General features: G+C 44.7%; 1 protein-coding gene across 1 annotated transcript in view; it reads left to right on the forward strand.

Moving 5' to 3' along the window:
* The window catches only part of RALGAPA1 (Ral GTPase activating protein catalytic subunit alpha 1), a 474,136-nt gene that overhangs the window by 236,534 nt on the left and 221,102 nt on the right, over positions 1–16,500 (forward strand).

The raw sequence follows: 16,500 nt of genomic DNA on the forward strand, positions 1-16,500 counted from the left end.
ATTCGTATTCTTGGTAAGAAAAAAATATCCCAAAGGAGTTCCGGCAGGGTGCTTTACAGGTCCAAAGGATTGGCCCCATATTCAAGGGGACCCGGTCTTTGAAGGTCCATGAGACAGATACCCGTCATGATGGGGGAAAATTGGAATCTAGCTTTTTAGCGGGACTGGTCAGGGTTTTTAAAAGCTTCTTTGCACTTGTTAAACCGTAAGATGTATTTTCAGTCTCTTACCTTTTTTTTTTTTTTTTTTTTTTTAGAACCAGGTGTCATAATTTTTCTGTCCACTGGGAGCAGTGGTGTTGCAGATCGCGGCCCTTCTCTGTGGAGCTTCCAGCCAGGTTGATCCTATCAGGGGGCGGGCGGTTCTTCGGATTCCCCCGCCCCTGTGCATCTAGTTTTTACGTCGGGGCCTTCGGCGGCCCTTTCCTGACGCTGTTAATGTGGTCGGAGGGGGTGCGCATGTGCGTGGGAATGGCGCGAAAGAATGTGCCTGAGGGACGTGCACGTGGAAGGGGCGTGAGAGCTGCACAGGACGCTACAAGCGCGCACGCCGGACATGCGCAGTAGGGGCAGAAGCGGCCATATTAGGAGCTGTTCCAGCCCTAGCCTTCTGTAAGCAGGCTGGAGGGAACACAGAGCAGCGTCAGCTGGGCACGTGAATCACTGTGGGTGGATGGACCAAGGCACCACAGGACCTGTAAGAGCTGTAGTTTTTACAGAGAAGTTGAATTGCATAAAGGTGGGGTTTTCTTTACCTCAAATTTTTTGTCTCAGGCATGTCTTCCCGGAAGAGGGGTTGGGCAGGCGCAGCAGGAAGGGAGCCTTCGGTATTGGAGGATGCCTTACATCTGCTGTGTTTAACTCTCCTGAAAGACATGAGGCAACTGGCCAGTCTGAGCCATTACGGTTGTCAGGCATTGTAGCAACAGCTAATGCTTCTGCCTCAACCCATGTTACAAAGTACGACTTAGCATCTGCTTTAGCTGGGCTAGAGGGGAAAATAGCAGGTATGATTCTTCTGTTTCCCAAGGGGGAAGGAAACGGGATAGATTCAACCTGAGCCCCCACCTGCATTGGAACAGGATTGGGCAGAAGAAGTGATGGTGAATGACTGGGAGGAAGGTCAGGCCACAGACTCCACTTCTGAGGAAGGACCATTTTCAACCTCTCAATCCCAGAGACTGCTGATCCAGTACTTCACGGAGATGGTCCGATCAGGTTTCAAATTGCCACCTGTGGAGGTCCCTGAAGTTTCCTTTTCTTCTTTAGGATCTCTGCGACCTCCACAGAGTTTGCAGGCTTTTCCCTTGCATCCGTTGCTAGAGCAAATCATGTATGCTGACTGGGATCACCCGGATAAACAATTTATTCCTCGTAAAAGTTTTGCACTTTTTTACCCTATGGAGGCAAAGTTTATAAGAAAATGGAGCATGCCATCTGTGCTACCATTTCCTCTGTGAATAAGAGTCTTACCTGTCCTGGAGATAATGCCCAGGTGTTTATGGATCCAGCAGATAAGAACTTGGAGTCTTTATTAAAGACTTTATTTGCTATTGCCGGGTCTGCTTTTCAACTGGCAGTGGCGGCTATTGGTATATGTCATTCTTTAAATGACCAGGTGAAGCGGGTAACTAAGACTGTTCCCGATCGTATGGGGTAACAACAGACATAAAATCGCCTGGCAAAAACTTAAAAACCCCACAGATTTAGCAGGGATGGCTCTACCTGACTTCAATGCTTACTATATCGCAGCGCAGTTATCCCAAATTTTCCATGTAGATAAGACAGATAGAGAAAGATTCTTGCATTTACTGTGCCCTAGATGGTCACGCTCGTCACATGATCCATTGACTGCGATAACGGGAAGAACCAATGGGGAAGACAGGAATGCTAACCGTAAATCACTACTTTATCACTATACCAAAATATGGAATCTAGCCATGAATAGACTTCAACTCCCAGTAATAAATGAATTCACTCCCCTGTGGCACAACACAAATCTCCCCGAATTCAATTTGATACCAGACAGCGAGGTGTGGAGTTCTAGAGGGATCATTTATATACTACACATCATTCATAATGGCAGATTAAAAACCTTTGATAGATTGAAAACGGAGTATACACTACCAAACCAAATGTTTTTCAGGTACCTGCAACTGCGCCACGCCTTTTACTTACAGTTCCCCCCGGGTGAACTCAACTTGGTAAATAACCCACTAATGGAAGCACTGAAATGCCCAGACCCGAAAAAAATGATTTCCCAATTCTATCTAATGTTAACGCTACCGCAAGCCACTACATCGGCCTATGCCCTTAAATCAAGGTGGGAGGGGGAGGTGGACACACTGGCAGATGATGAGTGGAGCGACGCCCTCGACGCATGCAAATTAGTGTCCCCTAAACTATCAGACCGATTAACTCAATTATTCCTGATTCACAGAGCATATCTCACGCCACTCAGGTTATCAAAATATAAGAGTAATCAATCAACAATGTGCCCAATGTGCAACCAGGTTACCGGCACCTTTTTCCACCTATTGTGGCAGTGCCCCCAGATCCAGGCGCTCTGGACACAGGTAGTGCGCTTCCTCCACGACACAATGGGCTCCCCTGTAACACTACAGCCTAAGCTCTGCCTTCTAGGAATTCTATCAGATCCTGAGATAAATAAATTCCAAAAGGTATTTGTACACGAAACACTTTTTTCTGCACGAAAAGTCATAGCTAGAGTCTGGATGAGGCCTAATCCCCCAGAGTTTTCACACTGGATGGCGGAAGTCAATAACACATTACCATACAAAAAACTAATCTACATACATAGAGGTTGCCCTCATAAATATGAACAAATATGGGATAAATGGACTCAGTCGTCTGATACTTGCACTTGAAAATAAATCAGGTAGCGGGGCGTCTCGGGGATCAGCCCCCCCCCAGGCCACACGTGCCGAGCCACTGAAGCGAGAACAAGCTAAGCTAGTAAGACATGACCAATCAGCAACACATATATATTATGGGGGAAAAAAAAGAGGAATAAGACATGGGATATAATATTGTACACGAATTTTATTTGTACATCTTGGAAAAATGCACTGTTATTCCTTTTTTTTGGTGTTTATTATGTACACTGTACTCCTTTTTTCCACTGCTCAATAAACTTACATTTAATTGAAGACTGTTCCCAATCAAGGGGTACCTGCGGAGGATTTGGCAGAATTACCTCTGCCTTTATGTTTCGCAGTAGATGCCCTTAAGGATTCCATACAACAGACGTCCCGGTTGGCCCTGCTGTCAGTACATATGTGCAGGATTCTTTGGTTAAAAAGCTGAGCTGCAGAGTTACCCTGCAAAAGATCACTAGCTGGTTTTCCCTTTCATGGGGAGTGGCTATTTGGAGAAGTCCTGGATAAATACATACAGAAAATTTCAGGGGGTTAGAGTGCACTTCTGCCAGTTAAGAAAAGGAGCAGGCAACCTTCCTTCAAGGTGTCTAGTGCTTCAGTACCCAGCACTTCTAAATTCAGGCAGTATCAATGGCCTCAGCTGTCTGGTTTTAGGGGAAAGCCACAAGGCCAGGGGCAGAAAAAGCCCTGGGCCCAGAGACCCCTTAAGGTCAGTCCCAAGCCTTCAATATTAAGGGGCGCCCCCACTCATGCAGGTGGGGCGAGGCTATTAAAGTCCTCAGACACCTGGGAAGAAGTGATCAGAGACAGGTGGGTTATTTCCACTGTGTCTCAGGGGTACAAAATAGAATTCCGGGGGCTTCCCCCTCTCAGTTCCTAAGGTCCAACGTCCCCATAGACCCAGTAAAGAAGAGGTCTTTTCTTCAGGCAGTAGATCAACTAAGGTCACAAGGAGTAATTTCAGAGGTTCCAATCATCGAAAGATTCAAGGGTTTTTACTCAAATCTTTTTAATAATCCCAAAACCAAATGGAGATGTAAGGCTCTGAATCAATTTCTGGTCATTCGAATGTTCATTCGAAAGATATTGGCTCCGGTATTGGCAATTCTAAGATCTCAGGGAATATCGGTTACAGGATACCTGGACAATCTACTATTGATAGATCAAACTGTTCCAGACCTGAGGCGGAATGTAGCTCGGGCAGTTCAATTCTTGGAGCGTCTGGGTTGGGTTCTGAATCGGTCAACTTTCTGAGTCGCCAGCAGATGTTACCAGGGGAGTGGTCCCGAAATCCCGAAATCTTTGCATTAATCTGCCGCCGATGGGGGGTTCCGGATGTAGACCTGCTGGCGTCCAGGTTCAACACGAAACTAGACAGCTTTGTGTCCAGAACCAGGGACCTGCTGTCATTAGGGGCAGATGCCCTGATAATTCTGTGGGATCAGTCTTCCCTGAAATATACCTTACCCCCAATCCAGCTCTTGCCAAGGCTACTTTGCAGGATCCGGGAAGAGAGAAAGCCGGTAATCCTAGTAGCTCCAGCCTGGCCCAGAAGGACTTGGAACGCACAGATTGTAAGACTGGCGGTGGGAAACCCCTGGGTTCTTCCAGTCCGTCCGGATCTGCTCTTACAGGGTCCAATATTCCACCCTGCTTTATGGTCTTTAAGTTTAACGGTTTGGCTGTTGAAACCAGGATCTTAAAGGACCGGGGCATTTCTGGGTCAGTATTGTCTACCATATTGAAGGCTAGAAAGCCAGTTTCCAGAAGTATCTACTATAGAGTCTGGAGATCCTATATTGCCTGGTGTGAGGCCAGGAGGTGGCACCCCCATAGATATGTCATTGGGAAAGTTTTGGCTTTTCTGCAAAAAGGGGTGGATATGAATCTGGCCTTAAGTACAATTAAGGGTCAAATCTCAGCCTTAGCAAATCTATTTCAGAGGCCTATTGCTTCTCACTCCTTAGTAGGAACGTTTGTACAGGGGATGATTCGTGTGTTTCCACCCGTCAGGCCACCTCTGTGCCCTTGGAATTTAAATTTAGTACTGGGGGTTTTACAGAGGCAGCTCTTTGAGCCTATTCGGCAGATTCCTTTAGCCCTCTTGGTGGCAGTGACGTTGGCCAGGAGGGTGTCAGAGTTGGCGGCTCTGTCCTGTAAAGAACCTTATTTGATCTTGCACCAGGATAGGGTGGTTTTTCAGCCACAACCAGAATTTTTGCTCAAGGTAGTGTCCAGCTTTCATCTAAACCAGGATATTAGATCCTTTCTTCCGAATCCACAGTCTGCAGAAGAGAGATTATTTCATTCTCTTGACGTGGTACAGGCTATCAGAGTCTATATGAGAATGTTGGCTCAGATGCGGAAGACTGATGTTCTGTTTATATTGCCAGAAGGTGTTCTGTTTATATTGCCAGATGTTCTGTTTATAGTCCCAAGATGGGACAGGCAGCATCTAAATCGACTATTTCTCAGTGGATCCGCCAAGTGATTGTTCAGGCGTATGGCTTAAAGGGTAAGGCTCCGCCTTTTCCAGTAAGGGCACACTACCAGAAGAGTGAGTGCTTTATGGGCAGCTCATCATAAAGCATTGATGGCTCAGATTTGGAAGGGTGCTACTTGGTCTTTGGTACATACATTCACTAGGTTTTATCAAGTGGATGTTAGGACTCAGGAGGATGTTACATTTAGATGCAGTGTACTGCAGGCAGCAATATAGATCCTTTGCTATGATGGTGTTTCTTTGGTCTTAATGGGTTCCCTCCCCTCAAAAAGCATTGCTTGGGGATGCCCCAGTTAGTTATTATGGCTGCTCTGTGTCCCGTGATGTACGATAAAGAAATTAGGATTTTTTCTACAGCTTACCTGTAAAATCCTTTTCTTGGCGTACATCACGGGACACAGAGATCCCTCCCCTCTTGTCTGGGAAGTTTATTGCTTGCTACAAAACTGAGGTACTTCCTGTGTAGGAGGAGTTATATGGGGGAGGACTTCCTGACTTTGTTTTTTTTTTGGTTTGCCAGTGTCCATTCACCTATAGGTGGCATATAACACAGTTATTATGGCTGCTCTGTGTCCCGTGATGTACTCCAAGAAAAGGATTTTACAGGTAAGCTGTAGAAAAAATCCTAATTTTATTTGCTTTGATACTTTGGGCTTCACTTTCTTCATGGCCTACCCAATGCTTCAGATGTATTGGCCACTTTACTTGTGTGCACATAAGCACTTTAGTGCATTGCCTACAATGAGTGTCTAGTTTCAAGGGCAAATCATTCCACTATTCCTGGAAATTTATCACAACAATATTTCCTTTTATATAAAATTCAAACATCGCAAGTGATTTCAGAATGCAATTATCCATTTGGGGCAATGGCCTTCCTGCATAACACTGTAGTAAATTAATTTAACACAGAACTCTAGGTAAACATCTAAATATAAATATACATCTATAGATCTCCAAATGTACGTATTTATAAGGTGTCTTGATTGCCAAAGGATTTGTGTTCGGTCTGTCAAATTCTAAGATTTACACAGCCTCATATCGCACAGCCAGGAGGATAACACAACTATATTAATTGTACAGTACAATACACAGGTAGGTTATTCATAGACCATGGGCTATACCAATATAGGCTCATAATTTCAGATTGGACAATGGCAAGTTTTTGAGGACACTATCCTCCCCCCTTCCCCGGGATGCACCCCATCTCTACCCCACTCCATGTGTCCTCAGTTTTGTTTTTAGTGTCTGTAGTTGATAGACCAGGTTTGCTACTTTATTATCTTCATTTTATTATTTTTTAAAGATTCTTCAGCCTCATTGCCTACAGAAGCAGTGTTTTTGAATCAGTACAACTTTGGGAACCGTACCTGGACTCAACTTTTTGGGGACAGCCTGTAATGTTGCTTTGGGCACTGGATCCTGTGTGAGGCACTTACCTTTGGTTTGCAATGTAGCAGAGTGCTATAAAGGTTCAGGGCTGTGATCCATCGGAATGGATCCAAGTCCCTGCAGACTACTTTGTGGGTATGCACACAGTGACAAGCAAAGCCTGGACTTTATACACTGTCCAGCATCGTATACAGGTAAGGCAGGGTCACCCTGTATTATTGACCGTTAACGTGTAATACGGGACTCTGCTTGCAATGCATTTACTTTATGGTGTAAAGTTTTCAAACTTGGCGCTAAAATTCATCCAGTTTAGTGTTAGGTGGATGACCAGATGTTGCATCACTCCAATTTTGCCTGGAGCCCTTATAAGGGCTTGTTGCAAGATGGTCTACACCCGGGTTACCTCTTACTTCTTTCGGACACTCTTACCCACACTCTACTTCATGAATACCCTACAGGGACCACCCTTACTTGTAGCTATTGCAGAGACCTGGTGAAAGGGAGCCAACTCTAAACAGCAGACGAACATTCATTCTGCCAAAAGCCCACTCAAACTCAACCTCAGAGTGATAATGCATCCCTTGCACTGGAGCAGGAACCAGTTTTAACACTGCCTACAGCATCTGATTCTAGTTTTATTTCAGCATACAGTAAGTGTTCTATTTGACAAAAGCAGAATTCTCTGCATCTATCACAATTTCTATGACAGATTATGGCTTTAATGCATGCATCTCAAAAATGCCCCACCTTTTCTCCTACTCCTATTTCTCAACCGGAGCCGGCGCCTGATATGCTGGTCCTCGAAAATGCTGAATCAGAGCGGGAATGAAGAGGACGTAGAGGCAGTGTTGGAGAAAACTAAAAAAGATTTCTCTCCCCCACTCTCACTGTTTTTTGTTGAGGGAGCTTACTTCAGTATGCTTGAAAAGCTTGTTGCCTCTTTACACAAAAGCTCTTAAAAGCTCTCTTTACCCTGGCGGGCCCAGACCTGCAGCCAGACATGGCTGCTATTTCAGTATGTCAAAGTGCAGATAAATGGACCAATACAATGAATAACCCACATTTCTTTAAGGATCATGCAGTTGTAGAGCAATTACAGTATCTTCCATCTGCTGCTCTTTTTTGTGTAGCCCTGGAACACGGCATGAGACAAATATCCATAATGGCTCTCATCTCTATTCATATGCGCAGGATTACCTGGCTAAAAGTTTGAACAGTAGAAACTGCCTATAAAAGGTGCCTCACATGCATGCCTTTTCAAGAAAATAATTTGTTTGGTGAAGCACTTAACCATGGGTGGAAGTGTCATCTGCCACTACAAAGGGTAGACATCGCTGATGTCTAAAACCACCCTCTGCAGGTGCTCCCAGTTAAGATAAATGCAGACTACCTCCATGCTCTTCCCAGGCTTCAACCTTTAAACTTAAGTGCAGGCCTTCCTTTTTTACCACAAGGCCTGGTCCACATAGGCCACCAAGCACTCTCCAAAGCCCATCTTTACAATGAAGGGGCGCCCTCACTCCTTAGAGTGGAAGGATGTCTGTTGCTGTTTGCATCTCTCTACATTCCAGGCCTGTGAGAAGTGATTTTCAAAGGTTACAAGATAGAGTTCAAAACTCTGCTGCCTCACCTCTTTAATTCTTTCAAATCAACCATAAACTGTGCAAAGACGATAAGATTTGCAAAAGGCTCTGAACCACCTCTTGTCCCAGGGATTTGCTGTACCAGTACCACCACAAGACAGATTATTATTCAATCCTATTTTATTGAGAGAACAAAGTGACATATAGAAAATATCATTAACATTAGTAAGCACAACAAAACATCTGTAAAGGGAAGTTACAAAAATATATTATTGTATCGTGTTCAATATGAGTATCAAAATAAAAAAAAAACAGTTAAAGCATCATATTGAGGCATAACATAAAGAAATACAAGACCCTCACATTTCAGGTGGGAAAATTATATGTATACATCATGTATTACTGCATCCAAACTTATTCTAGAAACCTGTTATGTCGTGAAGAAGTTAGTTGTAAGAGTTATACTCTGTATCAGGAGTAAGCGTTTCATGGATTCTGAATAGTACAATTGTACGTAGAGGAGAAGGTGTTAGGATAAAGTAGGGCAAGCAGAAAGATTAGGAACAGGGATTGCTCCACCATGGTCATGAGGTTGTGTTGCCTAGGTCACCCTCTGCCCAGGAGATGAAGTCCGACGAGTAGCAGAACATGGACCATCATGTCCAAGTGAGAGGGAACTGTTCTTCCTTATTAGCTTGCTCAGCCAACAGATGTTCAAGGTCCCTAATACGGTCTACTTCAGTAGCCCACTCCCCTAGGGAAGGTACAGTGATCGATCTCCAGTACCATGGAACAGGGGTCTCAAACTGGTGTCCCTCCAGCTGTTGCAAAACTACAAGCCCCATCATGCCTCTGCCTGTGGGAGTCATGCTTGTAACTGTGAGCCTTGCAATGCCTCACGGGACTTGTAGTTTCGCAACATCTGGAGGGCCGCAAGTTTGAGACCCCTGCCATGGAATCACTATTCTGGCCATGGCCAAAAAGTGACGCAATACATGTTTTTTTAATGGACTTGAACGTTCCCGGGAGCATGGTAAATAGAGCAACCTCAGGTGTAGGAGAGAGAGAGGTCGCCATCAGTTTGGAGTATAGTTGTAAGATCTGTTGTCAGAATATCTGTATGGGAGGGCAATCTCACCAAATGTGGAGCATGGTACCCCTGGAGCTTAGACACTGCCAGCAGGTATCAGGAGTTGTCGAGTTGAAATGATGTATAGTGTAAGGGCATCTATACCATCTTGTCACCACTTTGAACCCTTTTTCTTGAGATTTAGTGGCTAGAGAGTTTGTGCGTCAGGATGAAACATTTTTTGTCAGTCAATAAGGGAGATGGAGTGTCGTAATTCTTCTTTCCAGGCCCGCGTATAGAGTGGGAGATCAGGGTAAAAAGCATTCAGCATTAAGGAATAGAGCTGAGATACCACGTGCGTTGGAGGGTCAGCTTGGAGAAGCATATCTTTAAATCCTGTTGGTTCAGCTAATATATGTGATACGGATGGGAAGGTTCAGATATAGGAAGTTAATTGCTGTCTCTGGAGCCACTGCATAGGGTAATGAGAGAGAAATTCGGAAGGGGCATCTGGCCCTAAAGTGGGGTCAGCTCGGAGAACCTGGGCAAGCCTCCTATGATCTTCTTTATGCCATGGTCCAAAGCTAGTTACATGTACATCCATTGGGAAGGCCGGAGTCCCAAACAAGAGACACAAAAAAAAAAAAGGGGGAAAGTGCACCAAAAATAAGCTACGTCCATAAATCATTGAGGATACAAAATAAGGTAGTACTGAGTATTACCAGGGAGGCGGACTTTTTAGGCTAAGAACCAGTGGAGAAGATATAGCAGTATAAAAAATATAAATTTATTGAAAAATATAATATCTAAAAAACAATGACAATTGTAACATATAGCATCTATGATTATTGTGCAGTGAGCCCTTGTATGTCTACGCGTTTCATATTCTCCCCCGGTTTGTGTACCTATTCCAGACAATTCCTATACACATACATAATTCATAATTCTAGATAGAGAGACATATTTCCTTCTCCGTCTCATCTGTGAACCTTGGCCGTGTCCTGAGGAAGCCTAACGGTGAAACACGTAGACATACAAGGGCTCACTGCACAATAATCATAGATGCTATATGTTACAATACATTTATATTTTTTATACTGCTATACCTTTTTCACTGGTTCTTAGCCTAAAAAGTCCGCCTCCCTGGTAATACTCAGTACTACCTTATTTTGTATCCCAAACAAGAGAGTCATAGGCCCCGAAAGAGTGGACATGTTCCCCTTAGATAACAAGCGATTCCAAATTTGGATCGTTTGACGAGTAAGGTCACAGAGGGGGTACAGATCCCTATGATGTGTGGGTATGGTCCATGGAAGAACTGAGTTCAATGAGTTCATATGGCTTTCCAAGTGAACCCAGAACTTAGTCTTTCAGTTGTGAAACCAGTCTAGTATGCAAGTGAGTATCACTGCCTTGTGGTACAGAAAAGCATCTGGGGTTCCAGCTCCATCTCTAGCTTCTGGAAGAGAGAACGTTCCGTATCGCGTTCTGGGACAGGCTGCATTCCAAATGAATTTAGAAAACAGCTGGCTCAATTTCCGGAAATAGGAATTATGTATGTGTATAGGAATTGTCTGGAATAGGTACACAAACCGGGGGAGAATATCCATTTCAAAGTGTTCACCCTACCAAGCCATGGATGCATACGTAGATAGATCAGCTTGGGTTCTAAGGAGTAAGGGAGTAAAATTTCTGAAAAAGAGCTGGGATGCATCTGCCGGTATTTGAATACCAAGGTGTATCGGGTGGAGGTGGAACCCATTTTAAAAGAAAAGGCAGTTGAGAGTCTTTGTAGGTCTGACTTTGGTAGAGAGATATTGAGGCTTTCCGACTTACTGTAGTTCACTTTGAAATTACTGACTGCCCCAAATTTCTGGATTACCTGCAGCACTGAGGGCAGGGACGAGTGTGGGTGCGTCACAAATAGGAGCAGATCGTCTGCGATTAGTGCAAGTTTGGTATGGGTGGGCCCGACCGTTATTCCTTCACAGAGAGATTGTTTCGTAGAGCAATAGCTAAATGTTCCATAGTGAGAACATATTGGAGGGGGGACAGAGGGGCACCCTTGTCGTGTCCCATTATAGATAGAGAATGCCGCCGGCAGAGAGCCATTCAATCTAATCCTAGCAGATGGAGAGGAGTAGAGGGACATTATTTTTGAGATCATGTGAGCTCCCACTCCTATTTGTTGCAAAGGCATTCAAAGGAAATGCCAATCCACCCGGTCGAATGCTTTCTCTGCATCGACCGTTAAAAGGCATAAAGAAATATCGTGGGTTCGGGCATAGTCAGCTAAAAGAAGGGTTTTCAGGGTGTTATCCCTTGCTTCACGGCCACTCACAAATCCCACTTGATCTAAGTGGATCAAACTGGGCAACATCGGTTGTAATCTGTTGGCCAACACTTTAGCGAAGATCTTCAAATCAACCCCGATCAAAGATATTTGCCTATAATTCGCACATAAATTTGGGTCCTTCTCCAGTTTTGGGATAAGGGATATATGAGCTTTGAATGTTTGTGGAGGGAACACCGAGTCCTCTGACACAGAGTTGAACACTTTAGTGAGGAAGGGAATAAGAAGGGGAGCAAAAAGTTTATAAAACTTAGGAGTAAAGCCGTCCGTCCCTGGGCTCTTGTCAGTTGGTGTACCCGCAATGGCTCTCGCAACCTCATCTTCTGTAAGAGGTGTTTCAAGTTCGTTAACGGCTTCCTCATCCAAAGTGGGGAGCGCAGTTTCCATGACATAAGAGAACTTGTCCTCCTCAGGAGTAAGAGGGGAACCTGGTGACTGAGCCACAGGTATATTATACAGGGATTGGTAAAAATCCCTGAACGCCTGTGCTATCTTAGAAGGTGAGGAGATTGGTTCTCTATGCGGTCCCTGGATATGGGAGATAAAAGTAGAGGACACTTTTTGGGTGTAGGGAGCGTGCCAGTGATCTGCCACATTTGTCTTGGAATTTATATTGGTGGAAAGCGAGCTTTTCCCTAAATGTACGCACAGAGGTCTCATACAGTGCCCTGAGTTGAGATTGGCCGTTGGAAACCTCCGTGAGCATTTCTATTGTTGGGTAACGCTTATGCTCAGTGTCCAAGTTTCTGAGCTTTTTGAATTGCAGCCACTATAGCGGCCGAGCGTTCCCTTTTCAGGCGAGTTCCTAATTGAATAAAGGTTCCACATAACACTGCCTTTAGTGCCTCCCATTGGATGGGAAATTATGTGGTATCCTGTGCGTGGTCCCCAAAAAAGTTAGTGACTGTCTCTGATATATGTGTAACACATTCCAAATTTGCAAGCAGCGAGTCGTTCAGATGCCATGTCCAATCCTTCACCAGTGTGGAGGGGAGCGAGAAGTATTCAAGTATATAGGGGAGTGGTCCGACCAGATCATAGAGTCTATTCCTTACTCAGGAGACCAATCCAGACAGCTGTGGTCACTCAAGAGATAGTCAATGCGACTATAGGGTCTGATGTACCTGAGAAGTGCGTGTAGTCATGAGACTTGGGGTACAGTACCCTACAAACATCTACAAGATGCAAATCGTAAAGTGCGCGTTTCAAAGCCTTCAATTTGGGGAATGAAATACGTGATAATGAGGTGGAGGAGTTCAGTAGTGGCTCCAGAGGGGTATTAAAATCTCCACCCAGGATGAGCTTACCCTCCATGAACTTAGAAAGTATCTTCAGATACTGTAAAGCTGTTGGGACTTGGTTGACATTTGGTAGGTAAATGTTATCTACCGTAAATTTAACACCCCTCAGCGAAAATTTTACAAAGGCATACCTTCCCAGAGGGTCTGAGAGATGATCAAGCAATTCAATGGGGAGTGTTTTGTGAAAAGCAATAGATACTCCCTTAGTTTTCTGGGACGGATTGGTACTATGGAACCATCTGTTGAAATATCTGTTGGAACAGGAAGGAGTGAAAGTGTGTCTCTTGTAGGAAGAGTACATTAACTTGGCTCTTATGCATTTGATAGAGGATTTGTCCTCGCTTAGAGGGTACATTGAGTCCATTTACATTGTATGAACACAGTTTTAGTCAAATGTGAGATATCACCGTATGGGCCATGGTGGAGAGCAAAGAAGAAAAGAAAAATAGAAAAACCAAGAAAGAGAGGGAGGAAATGTGAGCAAGGGGAGGGAGTTGAAAAAGGACACCTGGGAAAGGTGTCTCAAATAGACCTAAGGTGTCCACAATAGCGAGATATTCCGTGAAATATCACGTGTTAGGCACAAATCGTGCCAAACCTATTTAGGGAGAGGGGTTGGAGTCAGGAGGTCTGAGTTGTGATCCTGACAACATAGTAGGCATATATAACATATATGTAACACACCCATCTAACATAGTATGCTGTTTACCTAAGGTTTTAGGTAACAAAAGATAGCAAAAGAACACAGCATATGCCTTAATCACAGTTGGAAAAACACCTGAATACCCATGTGCAGTCAACTACCATTAAGAGCAATAATGTGCATTATAAGCATTTTAAAATATGAGATGACATTGAGAAAGTCAACTAGTAATATGGTACAAGGTCAGTTAGGCCCAGGACTGAGAGGAGACGAAGAAGCCCCAGGACAGGCAAAAAGGCAGTGTCGGGGGGGCTCCAGGTCAGTCAGCAGATCCTCCGGCCCGAGGTCCCAGAAAGGCACATTGGCTATAGGGACTTCCCCAGGGATTTAATGGTGGGCTTCATTCATAGCAAGATGGCCGCCACTTACTTGCTGGAACCTCAATACCCCTTCAGGCTGGCATACAGGAGCGGCACCAGGAGGGCTGTAGGCAGCGGATGGCAGGCTGGATAGCTTTGGTGTTTGAGCGGGGAGAGAGCTGGGCGCACGAGAGCCAGGAGACAGCGTTGGCTCTGCAGCCAGGTGGAACAGGATGGCTGCTACTCCTTGTGGTAAGGCTGAGGCTACAGACTGTCCCTCAGGCGGCTGGATCACAGAGGAGCGCTGCACTAACGGCCCCAGGCGGCTCACTGAGAGCTAGGGAGACTCTGGGGTCTGTGGAGAGAGTGAGGCAGTGCTGCTGGGGAGGAGAATTATGGATGTGTTTTAGGAGGGCAGGAGCTCTTCACAGACATGTCTGCCCAGACCCCCATTGGACCTGCTGTGTCCACAAGACAGGTTAAAGGGATTCTACTCAAACCTGTTCACAGTACCAAAGCTTAACAGAGGTATTAATTCTGTGCTGGACTTAAAATCTCTCAATAATTTCCTATGCATTCCAAGTATAAGACAAAGGGGAACACAAGGCATCCGTGGGCATCCAAGATGCATATTTACACGTTCTCATTTACCCTACACATCAGCAATGTCTACACGTTGCAGTGACAGACGACCACTTTGAGTTGAGTTGAGCTCTGCTCTGCTCCAAGTGTGTTTACAAAAATCTGAGCAACTTGATTGCCCTTCTCAGAACTCCACGTGACAGGCTTATCTACTGTAGATGACCTTTTACTGTAGGATTCATCTCCCTTGCAACTCTCAGCAAATGTCCAAAGAGCAATTCAAAGGCTTCAAGCCTTTGGCTGGGTGATCAGCTTAAAAAATATTGTCTCTCTCTACCCTTCCATTCACCTAGAGTATCTGGACTTCATCTCAGACAAAAGTCTTTCTTCCAGGAAAGGAAGGATCTTTGAGATTTAAGAGAATTCCCACTGAAATTCTCCTTGAGAGTTCTGGGTCTATTGGTTGGCTCTTTTGAGGCAGTACCCATTGCCCATTCCATAACTCTCCAACTAAATACTCTATCAGCATGGAAAAAGCAGGCTCTTTCCCTCGATCTACCCATGCTTCTATCCCTCCAAACTAGAAATTCCTTGTCCTGGTGAATCAACACTTTAACTCTTTAATTATGGAAAATCCTTCCTTCCCTACAATTTTGAAAGTTTTTATAATAGATGCAAATAAAGTTGGGGAGGAATTTTCTACTCCTTGTTCAAGAAACTGTCAGCAACCATGAATCAGACTGAGACAGAAGTATAGTTAAATCACATTTGTTTAATAATAATAAAAAAAAAGGTAAACAGAGTAAACGTAGTCAAAATACAGCCAGAATTCAGGAACCGGTACAGATAGTCAGACGAGCTAAAACGTCAGGGAGCCAGAAATGAGCATAGTAGAACAGCAAACAGGATCTGGAGTCAGAAGGTATGTCAGCCAAGCAAGTCTTTAACAGGAACACAGGAGAGCGTCTCTAGAGATGTGACCAATGCGAAGGCAGAGATCATCTTGATTGGATGGCTTAAGTAGGCGGGACTGATGAGCAGGATATCATCAACAGGTGAGTCACTGTGGAGAGTGAGAGAAGCTGGCAATTAGCCGACAGCTGAGCGGCCAGCTTTGGGAAGGAAGGGCTGAGCCCAGCCCTGACAGAAACATGGCCAAGGAAGGAGACAAAACTTCCCATCAGCATCTTGGATCTCAGAGCTGTCAGGCTGTTCCTCTGGCACTGGACCCCCTTTCTAAAGGGACACCCAATTTGGGTGCAGTAAGACAATTCCACCACAGTGGCATATATATCAACCATCAACAAAGATACAAGAAGCATGGCTACTGTGAAGGGAGCGGACCAGATTCTTTTGTGCACAGAAACTCGCTGTCTAATGATTTCTGCGACCCAAATCCCAATAGTGGACAATTGGCTGGTAGATTATCTCAGCTGCCACTGCTTGGATCAAGGCAAATGGTCTCTTCATCCAGATGTTTTCAATCTGATATGTCAAAAATGGGGGACTCCAGATGTGGAAATCTTCTCTCCCAGATACTACAATAAACTAGCTCTGTTTGTACCCAGACCAAAACCAGGGATCCTCTAGCTCTGGCCTTTGATACTCTATCTCCTAGTCTCAGTTCCAGCTAATTTATGCCTTCATTGTAGACTCAAGGAGTGGGGTAGGTTTATAGGGGGGACTGTCCTCAAACTTGCCAGTTTCCAGTCATTTGAAGGCGTGAGCCTATACCTGTAATGATATCACCTACTGGGTACACGAAAAACCGTGTCCGGAGGCAATGTTGTTCAGGAATAATAGGTAAGCCATGACAGGT

The sequence above is a fragment of the Aquarana catesbeiana genome, linkage group LG13 (genome assembly GCF_042186555.1).
Source record: "Aquarana catesbeiana isolate 2022-GZ linkage group LG13, ASM4218655v1, whole genome shotgun sequence".
Lineage (NCBI taxonomy): Eukaryota > Metazoa > Chordata > Amphibia > Anura > Ranidae > Aquarana > Aquarana catesbeiana.